Source organism: Rousettus aegyptiacus, unplaced genomic scaffold, assembly GCF_014176215.1.
Source record: "Rousettus aegyptiacus isolate mRouAeg1 unplaced genomic scaffold, mRouAeg1.p scaffold_m13_p_5, whole genome shotgun sequence".
In the NCBI taxonomy this organism is placed as follows: domain Eukaryota; kingdom Metazoa; phylum Chordata; class Mammalia; order Chiroptera; family Pteropodidae; genus Rousettus; species Rousettus aegyptiacus.
The window spans coordinates 85,025,944-85,040,690 of record NW_023416308.1 but is presented as its reverse complement, the minus strand read 5'-3'; the positions used below and the strand labels follow the sequence as shown (position 1 = coordinate 85,040,690).

At 40.0% G+C, this 14,747-nt stretch overlaps 1 protein-coding gene across 3 annotated transcripts in view; it reads right to left on the bottom strand.

Moving 5' to 3' along the window:
- TEAD1 (TEA domain transcription factor 1) overlaps positions 1-14,747 on the bottom strand; it is a 248,626-nt gene that overhangs the window by 223,729 nt on the left and 10,150 nt on the right. The window lies entirely within an intron of this gene.

Here is a 14,747-nt window from a genome sequence, read left to right as displayed (position 1 = left end):
GCAGTATAAAAAATAAAATTTGGATGATTTCTCTTTGCTAAAATCACAGAAAGACCTTTTTGACAATAACTATCTCTATAAATGTTGAAATACTTGGTGGTGTCCTAAGTATGTATCTTTGTAACATCTTTAATGCCAAAACAGAATGAATGAGAGCCGTGAGCTACATTTTTAATCTAATTTTGATATTTGTATTATTAACATATCTGGTTTTATGATTTTTAGAACCTATCTTTGCAAAAATAAAATACCATATGGATATTTAAACAGTGTTATAATTCAGTATCACCCATGGGTTCAAAAAATACATTATGTCCTGAAATAAACAGAAGTGACTGGTTATTAAAAAAATAAAATAAAAATGAATGAAGATTCTGTTCCAGTCCATAAGGAGTTCTGTACCTAAAATGAAAGGATTTTATAAATGGGTGATGCTATTTCCCTAAGTAGTTTTTAGTAATTAAAAAAAAAAAAAAAAGAGGGGCAAAATTCTTTGCAGTAGTATTTCACTTTCCATAGTTAAGAAAATTAGCATAACCAGAAAGATTTAAAAGGGAGATGCTACTAAATCCAAAATTTGAATCAGAGTGTTTTTACCAAAGGATCTGCTGCTGACAAGGCCTGTGCTAGATATTGATTGTTATCAATTTCCACTCTTCATAATGAATTCGTACCACTTTGTCAACTTTCATAGATTAAAACACTCTCAAGCCTGTGCTTGAGTCAATGGCAGATAACTAATACTTCTCCCAAAAATCACATATTCACTTTAATCCATCTGAGTAATTTCTCCATGGGTTGAGCTCAAACTGGAATCCAAGTTCAGACAATTCTACACGAAGCTAATCTTCAGCTAGAGGGCCAGCAGCTCTCGTTATTGGGATTTCATTCCTTCTAACTCATTTAACAAACATTTATTAAGCACCAACTGCCAGGGACTTTCTCAACACTGAGCAATTATGCTAGCAAATAAAACAGACATAGAACCTTCCCTTGTGGGGCTTACACTCTAGCAGGAAAGGTGATCAACACCCTAATTTTACCTGGGGAAAAAAACAGGATGCAGTGATTCAGAATAAGAAGGAGCTGGGCTAAGGATGAAAGGGGACAGGCGCCTACTGGCTGGGATGGCTGGTTAGGGAGAGTCTCTCTGAAGATAAAACCCTACAGAAGATACATTCTTATAACTTTCAAAATATCTGTTACAAACTTGTGAGAAAAGCCGGAAGGAGAGGGGGGAATCTTTTAAAAAGAGAGTAATAAGAAAGGAGTTGCTAAATTTGATATTAAAAAAAAAAATTACAGAACTTTGGCAATTAAAGCTCCAGGTTGACAGTAAAACATATATAAACTGAATGTACGGATCCACAGACAAAAGATTTAGTGAATAGTTGAGACAAGCCAAACATTAAGTAAAAATATCTGGATCCCTACTTCACTCTTTATACCATACCAAATAAATTCTAGATACATTCAGCTGTGTGGAGTATGTTATGATTTCATTTATTTTTTTTTTTTAGGTAGAAGACTTTTATCCAATAATTTCAGAGTAAGATAGTCTTTTTGTGTGTGTGCAAAAGAAAAACCTAGAAGCCATAAAGAAATAGTTGATATATCTGATTTTAAAATTAGTTTCTGCTGGAAAAGTTATATAAACAGCAAGGAAAGACAAAAGGTCAATGACAAACCTAGAAAGAATATGTGTGATTATTTCATCCACAGTGACTTGAAGTTTCCCTAAGACATCAGCAGTGCTTCTCAATTTGTAATATGCACACTATTCACCTGGATATTTTGTTAAAATGAAGATTCTAATTCAGCAGGCAAGGAGTGGGGGTGGGAGGGAAGACTCAGATTCTGTTATTTCTAACAAGAATCTGAGGGAGATGTCATGTGACTAGATTTTATAGAAGTTTTCTAGTTCAAGAGACATGGGGCTAGAACTGCATAAGACTCAGATACCTCCTGAGAATCACCTGGGAAGGTTTCAGAGAACTCACCCAAGCTTCACCTTTGGCCATTCTGATTTAGATTCAGGGGGTAAGCAGCAGGAATTAGTATTTAAGGAAAAAAATAAAAATAAACAAAACCCTCCCTGGGCGACAAAGATATTCAGCCTGGTTTGAAATCCAGTGGACGAGATCATCCAAGACCTTCCTGCTCTTTCTGTGCTCTGAGTACTACAGAGAGACCTGTCTGAACTGACAGTTAAACCATTCCTTTCCCATCTCCAGACCCCACCTGCCCTCCCTCCCCCACCCCCACTCCACCTGTCTGCAGCCTCATCCTAACAAAGTCTCCTCCCACAACAAAGGCTGGCGAAAGGGAGTGAGCACAGCAAAGAAGAGCCAGCAGCATGATCAAGTGGCATCCCATGATGGCTCATTGTCTGGGCCACTGCTTAACCACCACTGGCTATGGGATCCTAAGCAAGTCTCCTAATCTCTTAGACTCCACTTCCTCATACAAAAACCAAGTTGTAAGAAATAAACAAGTCAACCTATTGAGAGAACTATGTAAGTTGTAAAGCATCACAGAAACATTATTTTTTACTAGATACGTGACGTCTAAAAACACACTTATGTGAGTCTAACCCCCTCACGTTCACATCCCAATTTCCATATTGTCCATTTTTCCGATATCTTCTCAATTTAAAGAAAAAAAATTCTTCAGTTTCCACTTTCTAAATATGCAAACTAAACTTTATGAACATAACAGGTAGAACATAAAATTTCATTTCAAGCCTAAAGAAAAGAGGTCTTCAAATTTGTAAAAGACACCAATGAACAAATACTGGATTACATCTGCTCAAGTAAGGGTAAGCGTTTTCCAGAACAAATTCTATCTTCTTAAACAACTTCTACTGTTATTTCTAAATGTTAAGCCTCACCTAAATTTTCCTCCCTGCTCATGGACACCACCACACTCCCTGACCCCCAAAGCTGGGGAATAGTGGAGGAAGTAGGCACTTTGTTTCCAACACCATTCCCACAGGCACACATCTTATCGGTGGCCTTGAGAGGCCTTCAATATTTAACCCATTTGCTAATAAAATCCACTAATTTGGCAGATTCCCTAACAGAAGAAGCTTGAAGCGTAGCACAACATACACACTGGATTTATCACTGTGAAATCTCTGTCCAGGCCCACTGAGGGCCTTCCACATTGCTCAGAGATGGAAGAGGTGAGGAGTGGGGCCACCAGGCAGGACACTCAGGTCAAATGACACACCTGGCTTCACTCTTTCCAGGTGTTCAGCCAACCGGAACTCCTCAGTACCCCAGGGTATGACTGGGAAGATTCTTCACCTGCCACTTTGGAACCAAGCTCTACATAACCTAAATCCACAAGGCACACCAGGCAACTGAAAGACCTAGTTAGGCCTTGAAAGATTCCAGTCTGAGACACAGATTAAGGGGTAACCCTTGCTGTTACTGCCCAGTTAGCTAAACATCCATATGATGCTCTCTTGGACTGAATCCATACTAGAGAACAGGGTGCAGGACAGTAGCCCTGCATGCAGACCAAGCAGATGCCAGGTGCTACTGTACCGAGCTAGTGGTCTTTGGTGAGTGGGGCCTCTCCAGAACACCCACGGGGCATACTTCCCAGCATACTGGCTGGCCAGAGACCATTTGGTTTCAATTAAAAGAAACCCACTCCCAATAACCTAAGGAGGGGTGGGGGAGGCAGGAGAACACGGGTTCATTATAAGGCCAAGGAGTCTATCAGAAGACCCTGCATTAGGAACTACAGCCAGCTCTCATGGGAATTGGAAATTGGAAAACAGAAAATGGAAAATCATCGAGAAATGAGACTATTCCCAAGGTCTCTCATCTTGTCCTCTGCACAACAGCTTTGTTCTTTTCTCTCTGTGAAGCCATTTTAGCCCAAACTTCTCTGTACCCATGGGTCAAATATCTACTCCCCAGTTAGCTTTTCCCCGAGTGTGAGCATCAGGGACAAACTAGGATTGCTGTCTCAATCCCAAAATCTTCAGGAGACAGAGTTTAAAAGTCAGCTTGGGTCAGATGTCCCCCTTTAATCCAAACATCAGAGAGAAGAAGGTGGGTGAGCTGGCCTAACTATAGAGGATATCTACCTGTGTGGCACAGTTACAAAAAAATAACAATATAAATGACAGCTTAATGAAGTCTGACCTTTGCTAAAGCCACAAGGTTTTCCAAACGTACCATCTTGACTTCTTCATTCCAAGAAAGCACAGCTATACAGCTAGATATTCAAACAACAGATAAACGTCTTCTTTGTAGCTTGCTTGTTGGTTGCTTCAGTGGGAGAAAAAAAAGCAGTTTGCTACTATCAAATAGGAATTTATTTCTGGTTCCTCCTTTTGCCTGGAAACATGCAGAACCTGGCCAATTCATGAAAACGTCCTTGAGATCATAAATGCAAAGGTCTGTGAGAGATGCAGCCATGGTGGAGACACACAGAACTAAAATTTTCTGGGCAGACATATGAAAAATAATTTTCCACTGGAAGAATCTGTTCAGTGTAAAGGTTAAGCAAGGTTCCTTCCTTATAAAAGCCACTGAGTTTTTCCTAAAGTGGCACCAAAGAATCCATTGGTTCACCTAGGGCAACACACCTTTCTCACAGATCACGGGCTGCTCTGTGTGGTTGCTAATAAGATATCTGTTAAAGGAGGCTTACAAATCCATTACATTGATTTTAATTAATGAATCAATCCCTGGTCCTGAACAACTTGGTCCAGAGACTGGAAGCAATTCAAGATTTGGTCTGTACTCCCAGCTTAAAATCTGGATTAAAAAGAAGTTAACTCTCAGATCAAAGCAGGACAAAAATAAAGGTGTGTATCTCCCACGACAAAATGAAACAACTCTTCCTAGTTTAGACAGTAACTCTTCACACATTACTAAGAGGAATATATTTTCTGTGATTTCCTAACAAACTCACCTAGAACTAAGGGGTTTTTTGGTACAAGCCTGACACCTGGAAAACCAAAGTCAGATATTATAACTCTCAGTCAAACCTCTAAAATCAAATGAGCCCAACTTTCTCAAAGGCTGCTTAGAATCTTTTAGCTTAGACTGAAGTTCACCAGCGAATTACCCAAACACAAAATACAAATGACAAGAAAGAACAAAGTGGCACTCCACATCCTGGCTGTGATCTGAATCAGCCATGCTTCGTTAAAAAGGCAGGCAAACTTTTGCATTTGCTTTTATTTTATCTTTTACAAAGGCTGAAATAGAATTTGACCTTTCTGAGTAACTGCTGGCTATGAATTGGAAACACGCTTAATATAAAAGACGCGTCAACGTATGACTGCTCATCATTTCATTTTTTCTTTCTTTCTTTCTTTTTCCTGGTCGTTCCGCAAGGTTTGTCTACCACTCTATGTTTAGATTTCTATCAGAACTTCCAATGATTCTATATAAACCTACAGTGGAAAAAAAAAAGTCTCGTTTTCAGTCCCATTTTCTCAAATCCCACAGCTAGCCAACACCAATTAGCGTAAAAAAGAATAGACGAGTTGATAAATGAAAATGCATCGCACTCGATTTTAATTTTTTTCAGGATCGAAAAAGTCCATAAATTCACAAGCAAAGCATAAAGCAGCAGCAGGCACCAACCCCACACAGACAGAGACACCAAACTACGTCTGCTCCAACTTAGGAACTCAGCCGAGTAGAGGCTGCTCATTAAAGAGAAGAATGAAATTCAAGTTGCGGCAGACCCATTACACTGGGAGACAATCACTTCACGTTTCTCCCTTTTTAAAATATTTAATAACATAGTTATAAAATTGATTTCAAAGTCAATAAGACTGGCCCAAAACACTGCAAAAGGAACCCCTCAAAAGAGACCTCGTGTTTTAGGAAGTAAATTGCAAAGAAAGGCAAAAGACAGGCCGGAGCTCGGTGGCTAGCACACACATGTGTTCCCTCCCTCCTTCTCTCTCTCAACTGGATGAACAAAACAAAGGGAGTTGACACTTTAGCTATACATATGGACTCCAGAGCTCTCTGCCTAATGTCAGCTTGCATGCCCACAAGCTTTAGGATTCAATGAAACACTAAAGCTCCTTGAAACGTTGCCACGTGTTTTTGGGGGCATTTCAGCAGACCCAGCTTGCCACCTTCCCTGGCCGAGTTCTGCAGGGCTGCACAGCAGAGCAGGGTAGGCCAGTGCAGCCTGACATTCAGATCAAGACCACAAATTATAACCAGTTTCAGTAAACTGACTCGACTGCCTTTGTTCCTCAGACATACATCTTCCTAGCTTACAAATGCGGCAGCAGAACCTAACCACCAATGCGACTATAGCCAGGACTGGGAAAGGAAGTTATTGAAGCCTGGATTTCCTGCTTTTGCTTGTAGCCAAGAACTATGAGGCTTGTAGTGGTTTCAGGAACTGACTCATCTAATGATTCATGGATAAGATACTGTTTTAAATATGTTGCTGACCTGAAGACTCAGGAACCTCAGAACCAATCTGAATGTACGCTTCATTCTTATTCGCAAATGAATAATCACAGCAAAATAAAAAGGAGGACAACAGTTAATGAAACAATTAAATAATCAAGCCAAGGGCAGGAAAGGTGGACTGTGACCATCACATGTGAAGCCTTATCTGTGGGCTGTGACTTGACAGCATCCAAACTTCCCAAGAGTGGATAACAGGTGGGATAAGGTTTATTTTTAGATGTCATTCCCTTAGATGTAAAAATAGATTTAGCACAGCAATATTTTAATTCAGGCACATCTGAGGTTGTGACTCTAAATACCCAAGATGTAAAGAAGCAGGTAGCCCCAGATTTAACTGTTACACTTGCAAACCAGGAAGAATTCAGGGTTAACTGACCAAAGAGTAATGGGGCAATAAGGACTCACAGTGGAAGTCATTCCCTTAAATCATCCTCTATAGAAGACTGAAATTCCGTATTTCCACTCATCATCGGACGATTCCTCTTTCCCCAACACACACACACACACACACACACACACACACGCATGCAAGAATACAAATACACAACACACACACAGACACACACACACAACTGAAGACCAAAGCTTTCTAAAGTACAGAGTCTGGAGCTGGCACCTCTGGCTGCTGCCCATGATGTCCCCATAGAATCACTCGTCATCAAGAAGTCCCACTAGAGGAAAGTTTTCAATCCTCCTTCACCCTCCAATCCTTGGGTTTTCCCTGTCCCCCCACCCCCACATCCCCCAAAACAGGACATTAAGAACAGGCTGAGTTTCAGGGGTGGCTTTCAAAGTGTTTACAGGTTTCAAAACAAGCCCAGTGGCACAGAGGGAAAGGCAGGGGAAGAAAACAAAAATGTAGGCTGCTTGGGGGTGGGGGGATGAAGCAGTAAGAACAGTTGACCAGGCAAGGCCAAAGTGCAGAGGCTGGCTGGCAGGCTCTGCTCGGCTGGGCTCCTCCAACAGATTTACTGACATGACGTCAGTGGCTCCAGTCCAGCTTTTTCTTTGGTAGCTTTTACCACTTGCCTCCTGAAGCCTCCACTATGTTAGGGAGCCACAGGACCACAATGAAAATTCCCTTTGTGAAACCAAGTTTACCTCGGGGCAAAGCCGGCTTGTGAATTACAGGCTCCTCACCCCCTCTCCGTGCCCCTGAAGTGAAGGGGAGGGAATAAACCCCTACAATGCTGTACTTTCCTTAATACAGAAGAACCATTAAATGAAGCTAACTGCCTTAAAAAAAAATAAAACGGCAGGGCAGGGGCGGAGGGGGGTGGTGAAGGGTTGGGGGGTGGGGAGGTGTCATGTCTAAATGAATATCCAAATTTCACAGGCCAGGACACTGATTAATTTCTCAGGGATGTCACAAATGATGATAATTTCAGGCCTATTCACTCATTCTGCTGTGAGACTGTGTTGGCTGGACTGTGAACGCATAAGGCTTTGTTTCATCAACAAAACAAAAAGTATTACTAAAGCTGAAACTCCAGGCCTGAATGGAACCACTGTAGAAAGCACGATAACTTTTCTTTAAAATGAAGGGCTTTTATGTTTGTTTTGTTTGTTTTACATTTATTTACTTATTTTTTTTCCCTAAGTGCATGTGCTGTGATATACCAACATGGGTATAAAACAATTTCCAAAAAGCAGAGATAGGAATTACTAAAAATAAGTCTAATAGCAGACTTGTTAAACAGAAAACATTTATTTTAGACATATAGGCTTATTAGGTATACCCACGACAGCACGATATCTGTGTTCTGTCTAGGACTCCATTGCATAAATCTACCTAAAACTAAAAAAGCTTTAAATTTTTTTTTAGCTAATAAAAACAACGTTTTAGTGATAAATTCCTTAAATGACTAGAATATTAAATATATTCCATTTTACACACTTCAGGAGAGGAAGGTACAAAACTTTATTCAACAAGTATTTATTCAAGCAGATGTGTGTAAATGACCCAACAATATCATCAAACTGCAGTTTGCAGTCTGAATGGTTTAAAGAGGTAATAAGGAATTTCTCACCTTCTGGTTATTTAAACAAGGGGCAGAACAAACTATCTGGCAGACATGACGGAGGGCAATAACTAAGCCTTCTGTGAAGCCTAAATTAATATGAGCTTTGGCCTTCAGGATGAGAATCAAACCATGAACTGTCCATGGGAAATTCTTCAGTCTGGCCTTTTTCTTGAGAGAGAAGAGGACAAGATGAAAAGCACATGCATTACGGCACATGAGAGTTGAAGAAGCCAAAGTCTGCGAGGAAAGTTGTTTGTTTGTTTGTTGTTTTGTTTTGTTTAACCTTGGGCCAAGAAGTTGACATGGTAGGTGAGATCCATTTCTGAAGAAGTGGGAAAGAAAAAAAAGGCGCCCACCTTGCAGCTTGAAAATGCCATTTCCTACTAAAAGGAACCAAAAACTCTGCAGAAATGGTCCATTTTAAGTTCAAGAATATACAAAAAGAGACTGGACAGCAAGAAAGCTATCAAAAAATATTAGGGTCACATCAAAAGGACACAGGAGTCAACTAACGAAACTCCCATTGGCCAAAGATGGTACAATTTAAACATTAATAAGAATAGAAACTACGAGAAATTCAAAAGCACCCAAGCATTTAAAATCTATGATTATGCAATGATACTCAAACAAAAACAAACAAAAAAAACCAGAAACCTGACTTTCCTATATAAACTATACATCAGGTTAACCAAATAATTGATGAGAAAAAGGCTTTATAAGAGTATGCTAGTTAATGAAGAAATGAGAGGACCGGAATAGTACCAGTTCACAAAGCCCATATGAAATAATAGATATGTACAGCGATTATAAATCAATGTCTGCTAATTATCATAACAGAGACAAGTGCACATTATAGGCCTCCTGGCAGAATACACATTACGAAATATTCCTGTCAAAAAACAAACAAACAAAAATTAAATAAACCTCAATCAGATTAAGCTCCTAAATCTTAATTTCCATTTATAGGAAATACAAAGGATAGCAGAACATGATAAACAGGACTATGAGATGAAACTGTAAAATCCAAAACGAGGAAAAGTCTACAAGAGAAACAATGAGGCTTTTTATAACAAATCAACTGTAAGAAGTAAAAAAAATAAAAAATAAATTAAAAAAGAGGGAGGAGAGATCTTTAAAGGGTTTTAAGAAACATACTAACCAAATACAACCTGTTGATCTTGTTTGGGACCTGATTTGAACAAACCAACTGTGGCAAACATTCAAGAGACAATGAAGGAAATTTGAACAGTGATGAAATATTTAATATTGAGGAACTATTATTAAAATGTTCATATGATCTTGTATTTGGTGTTTCTTAAAAAGAATCATATTTCTTAAAACGTGAATGAAAAATTTACTGATGGAATGGTATGACACCTGGGATTGCTTCGAAATAATCTAGAATAATCTAGTGGGAGAAGAGGCAGCAGTTTAGAAGAAACAAGAATGGCCATGACTTACTGACTGCTGATAAGTGATGGCGGTCCACAGGGGTTCATTACTCTCTACTGTACTAAATTTGCCATAATAAAACTATAATAAAACTTTTGAAAACTTAAAATAAAAAAAAAATAGACACTGTTCCTGTCCCCTCCTTCAGAAAGAAAGATGCTACGGGAAGAGGTACTTGGCTACTGGGGGATGGTAATCACAATCATAATTACAATCAGCAGCTAACATTTATGGGACACTTCTCTGCCAGGCATTGTGCTAATCCTCAATTAACCCTTGCTATAACCCATAAGGCAGGAACTACTATGTCCATTTTACAGGTAAGGAAACCAGGATTCAGAAATATTAAAGAGGTTGTCAAGGACAAACAGACAAGTGTATGAAATGTGTGTGATTCCATAAGTCCATAAGCATGATGAGAATCAAAATGAGTTTTATCTTCTCAAAACAGTAACAACTTTTAAGAGGGCTGGTAACTCCAAAATCCAAAAGTCAATGCTCTCTAATGTTAAACAAAGCAGAATCAAGAAGTGGTGCTTTTCTGAGGACCACTCTTGGTAAAACCTAGGGAACTGCAGGACAGGGTCTCTAAAATCTCAAAGTGGTAAGAACAGAGGAGAAAGCAAGAAAAGTGGAAGGAGGGTGTGCACGCAAATGTGTGTGTGTGTATGTGTGTGTGTGTGTGTAAAAATATAAAAGCAAAAGAGAAATTGTCCAAAGAGAGAAAAACAACAGAGCAGGAAATCCAGCAACAGGGGAAGCTGGGAAAAAGCTTAAAACTAAACCCAGAGGAGGAAGATGGAAAAGCAAATAAATGAGCTCCTGTCAGACTAGCCCATTCTAGTTGGGACAAACCCTCAGAAACTTGGATGGAGAACCGAGGGCAGAGGAAGCAGGAAACTTCAGAATGGGTTGGGGGGTGGGGCAACGGAAAAGCCCACTGTGGACCATTCACCATATTTCATCATATTTCACTTTAAACTCACTTTGAGGAAGTATTTTTATTTTCTTCATTTTTTAGGTGAAGAAATGGAGGCCCAAAAGATTAAATACTTTACCCAATATCTCAGCCAACAAACAGAACTGGGAACAGAACCAGGGTCTGACTTCAAAGCAGAAGTACCAGAAAGGCAGTAGGAAAGACTATGAAAGGGACAAGTCCTGGGAAGGAGAGGAAGATAAGAGCACAAGTTTCAGAAATTGTCCATGAGTGGCCCCAACACCTTTTAGCCCAGAGTCACCAGAACTAGGTGAACATAGGAAAAGACAGTATCAACCAGCCCACCCATAACACACTAAAAATCAACCAAGATGTCCAAGATAGGTAGCAACCCCATTTTAAAGATTAAATACTTTAAAAATATTTTAAAGCCCCTTATCTAATGCCTTTTTCAGAGGCCTGATCATTAAGGGCTCTAAGTGAGCACAGTTAATATAACTCCCTTCTCCCCTCCTCCCTGCCACTGCCCATCACGTATCACAGCCTAGAACTATTTTCCAGCCAGTCACCTAGATGGAGAGGGGAGAAAAATCACCTCATCTCCCAGGTTTCCAAAGCACTCCCACTATCAAGGAGTGAAGTCAAGGTCATCTGCCTAAACCCTACCCCCAGCATGAGGCCATTTCCATATCCAAGCCTTCAGGGTGATAGAGGGGGCTAACTTATTCTGACAGCCTGCCAACAGAGCACATTCCAGAGAAAAACCAGATAAACTGGCAGGTCCAGTTCCAAGTTTCCAAAACATACACACACACACACACACACACACACACACACAGAGCAGTTTGGATCAACCCAGGCCCCAATAGCAGCCTTCCCCTCTTGTTTTCAATGGCTAGGGCAACTGATCTGAAAGGTGAGGAGTACTACCAAGTCTCTAGTCCTTGAGGACTGAAACCAAAGGGGAGGGGTGAATCTTGCCACATTTCAAGAAGACAAATGACTAAGGTGGGAAAATTCCCTTAGGAAAGGCTTGACTGGGTCACATCCAGCATTTTTAGGGCCTTAGCCACTTGTTTGTTTTGAAGAGAGAGTAAAATGGGCCACCATGAACACAAAACAAAGTATTCTGTACTTCGCTTTTTCTGGGCACATAGTCCAAGTAAGGGGACTCCTACCTTTGTTACAATGTTACTCTACCTTAAATCCATTCATATGCCACAATAAAATCTGACAGGTGACTTAACATGCAGTCTTTTGTTAGCCTGATAGGTGTAGAGTCACACAGATCTAAGAATTTTGGCCCTGTCATACTAGCTGAGTGACCTTGGGCAGATTACTAAACTTCTCTGAGCTTCACTTTCTTCAACTACAAATGGAGGTCTTAGGTTTAAATAAGGTAATGCTGAAGAATGGGCTTAAGACAGAATCTGGCCTATCAGCCTTCCTTCCGTATCCAAATTCATCCAGAGTGGCCCCAGGAATTAGTGCAACTAAAAGAAGAGTTATGGAGTGAAGTCAGCAGAACTGTTCCCTCCTCCATAAAACCTGGCTTTGGGATGGGAGTGTGGGGTTGTGGATGGGATGACTCAGATAATAAAACAATTCTCCAGGACCTTTCTGCCTAAGGCTTTCACATTTTATCTCTTTAATCTAAAGCTCAGCTAAAAAAACAGAATAGAGAGGCAGGTGGCCCAGTACTATCTTCCCAGAAAGGGAATCCAGAGATTTTTCAAGTGACTTGCCCAAGGTCACAGGGAGACCAACAGCAGGGTCTGTCCAACCAAGCCGTCCTTCCACACAGCTAGAGGGATCCACATCCCAGCCCCTGGAGGTCCTTCAAATGCCTTCTCCCAATGAACTGCCCCAACAAGGAAACAGTTTTCCGAGCTCTCAACAGTAAAGCCCTGATGCCACTGTTTCAGGGAGACCTGAAAGATAATACAGTGGACTGAACACCTGCCCAGGTTACTGCCTAAAGCACATGAGAAAGGAACTCAATAAACAGTGGTCCAAAAGAACCACTGGGAATTGAGCAGTATCATAATAATTACTTTTGGTTTTAGGCAAAGTCCTAAAATTTCTTAAATTCCTAAAATTCCACTCCATTTTCCCTGCCTTATAAATTTAAGTACATCATAGGACATCATTACACACTCTTGCAAAAAAGCACAGATATAAGCAAGTTTGAAACCAAACACTGTCAAGCATACTGAAACCACAGGTTCTAAAATCCCCAAATTTCACAGTTAACAAACCTTTCAGAATTCCACTGGGAAAAACTTCTTTCTAAATTAAACTTAGCTAGTCAAAAAAGGAAATGAACCAATGCTGAATCATCCTTATGAACGACGAGAAAAAAATTTTTTTAATATGTTAGGAATTGATCTTCAGAATGGCAGAGTGTTTGAAACGATTTGGTTGAAACTAGCACAGGTTTATAGGACACGTTGTTCCCTGAAATGCCCCTCTATTGTAGCTCTGGTCTCAGAACAGCTTGGGACACACTTTCAAGAATAATACTGTCTTGAGCTCAACACCAGGGCACCACAAAGGACTCCTGCCTGGATTTTCTCTCCATTCTGCTTAAAGGGAGTCAGCCAGTTTCCTCGACAGTTTCCTATTAGAAGAATGATCATGTAGTTTACCATCCAAACCCGAACATTTTGAGAGTAGCAAAGGGTGCTAATTATTAAAGATTACACCAAGACAAGAAGCATAAGCCAGGCCTGTTCCAAGCAAGCAGTTATATAGCCACAAGGAACAGTAAAGGATAACCTTTTAGAAAATACAAATGGTTAAAAACTGTCACAAACAGTTATTGTGAAGAAGACAGTCAACATCTGGTGGGAAGACACAGGAACTAGAAAGACTAAGTTGAACTTAGGAAAACACTGGGCAGAGCAGAGCCTAAAACATGGGGTATAAATTAACCTGACTCTGGGTTTGTTTGTTTTTTCCCCCCATCTTAAATTAACTTACAAATCAGATTCAATACTTGACTGTGACCTCCTGTGCCTTCTGAGTCTCTCTTCCTCATGATCTCCTAGTTTATCCTTTATGATTTAGTTCCTGGGCTGTTTAAAGTATAAGCCATGTGGGCAGTTAGCACGGTCAACATTTTATCATTAAGAAGTGAGTCATTGCACATCGTTGAAATCATTCTTTATAAAGTAAAAAATCTTCCATTTTAGATACTTCCATCGGATTCATTTAGGCCCCTCACTAACAGCAGCAAACTAGAAACGTTAACTACTTACTAGGTCACTGCTCTGAAGATCAAGCTTAATCACTTGACCAGCAAAACAAACGTACACACTGTATGGGGAATGCTGGGGGTACAGGGGTGAGCGCGTCCGACGTTCAGTGTGATAACTAGATTCAGTGTCTTATTTTTTTTTTCTATGAGATATAATGCACATACCATACAAATTTACTCTTTTAGAGTCCAGTAAGTCCTCACTTAACATCATAGATAGGTTCTTCAACTTCAAGCAAACCAACACAACAAAACCAATTTTACCACAGGCTAATTGATATAAACAAGAGTTAAGTTCCTAAGGCATCTCAACAGTATAACGAAACAATGCTGAACAAAACGGTATTTGAGGACCTGCTATATATAATTCAGTGGGTTTTAGTAGATTCACGAGGTTGTATATACCTGTTTTAAATCTATCTTTCTCCCCCTTCAACTGTCATTTGGCTACCTCTAAAAGTCCCTATTCCCAACGAGTTTACTCATCTCTCAACAATTTTTAACTTTAATTTTTAACTTAAAGACTGTGAAACCACATTAATCAACACACCATTCTACATACCTTGGTTAAGAAACAATAGATGTCAATAAAATGCAGGTGG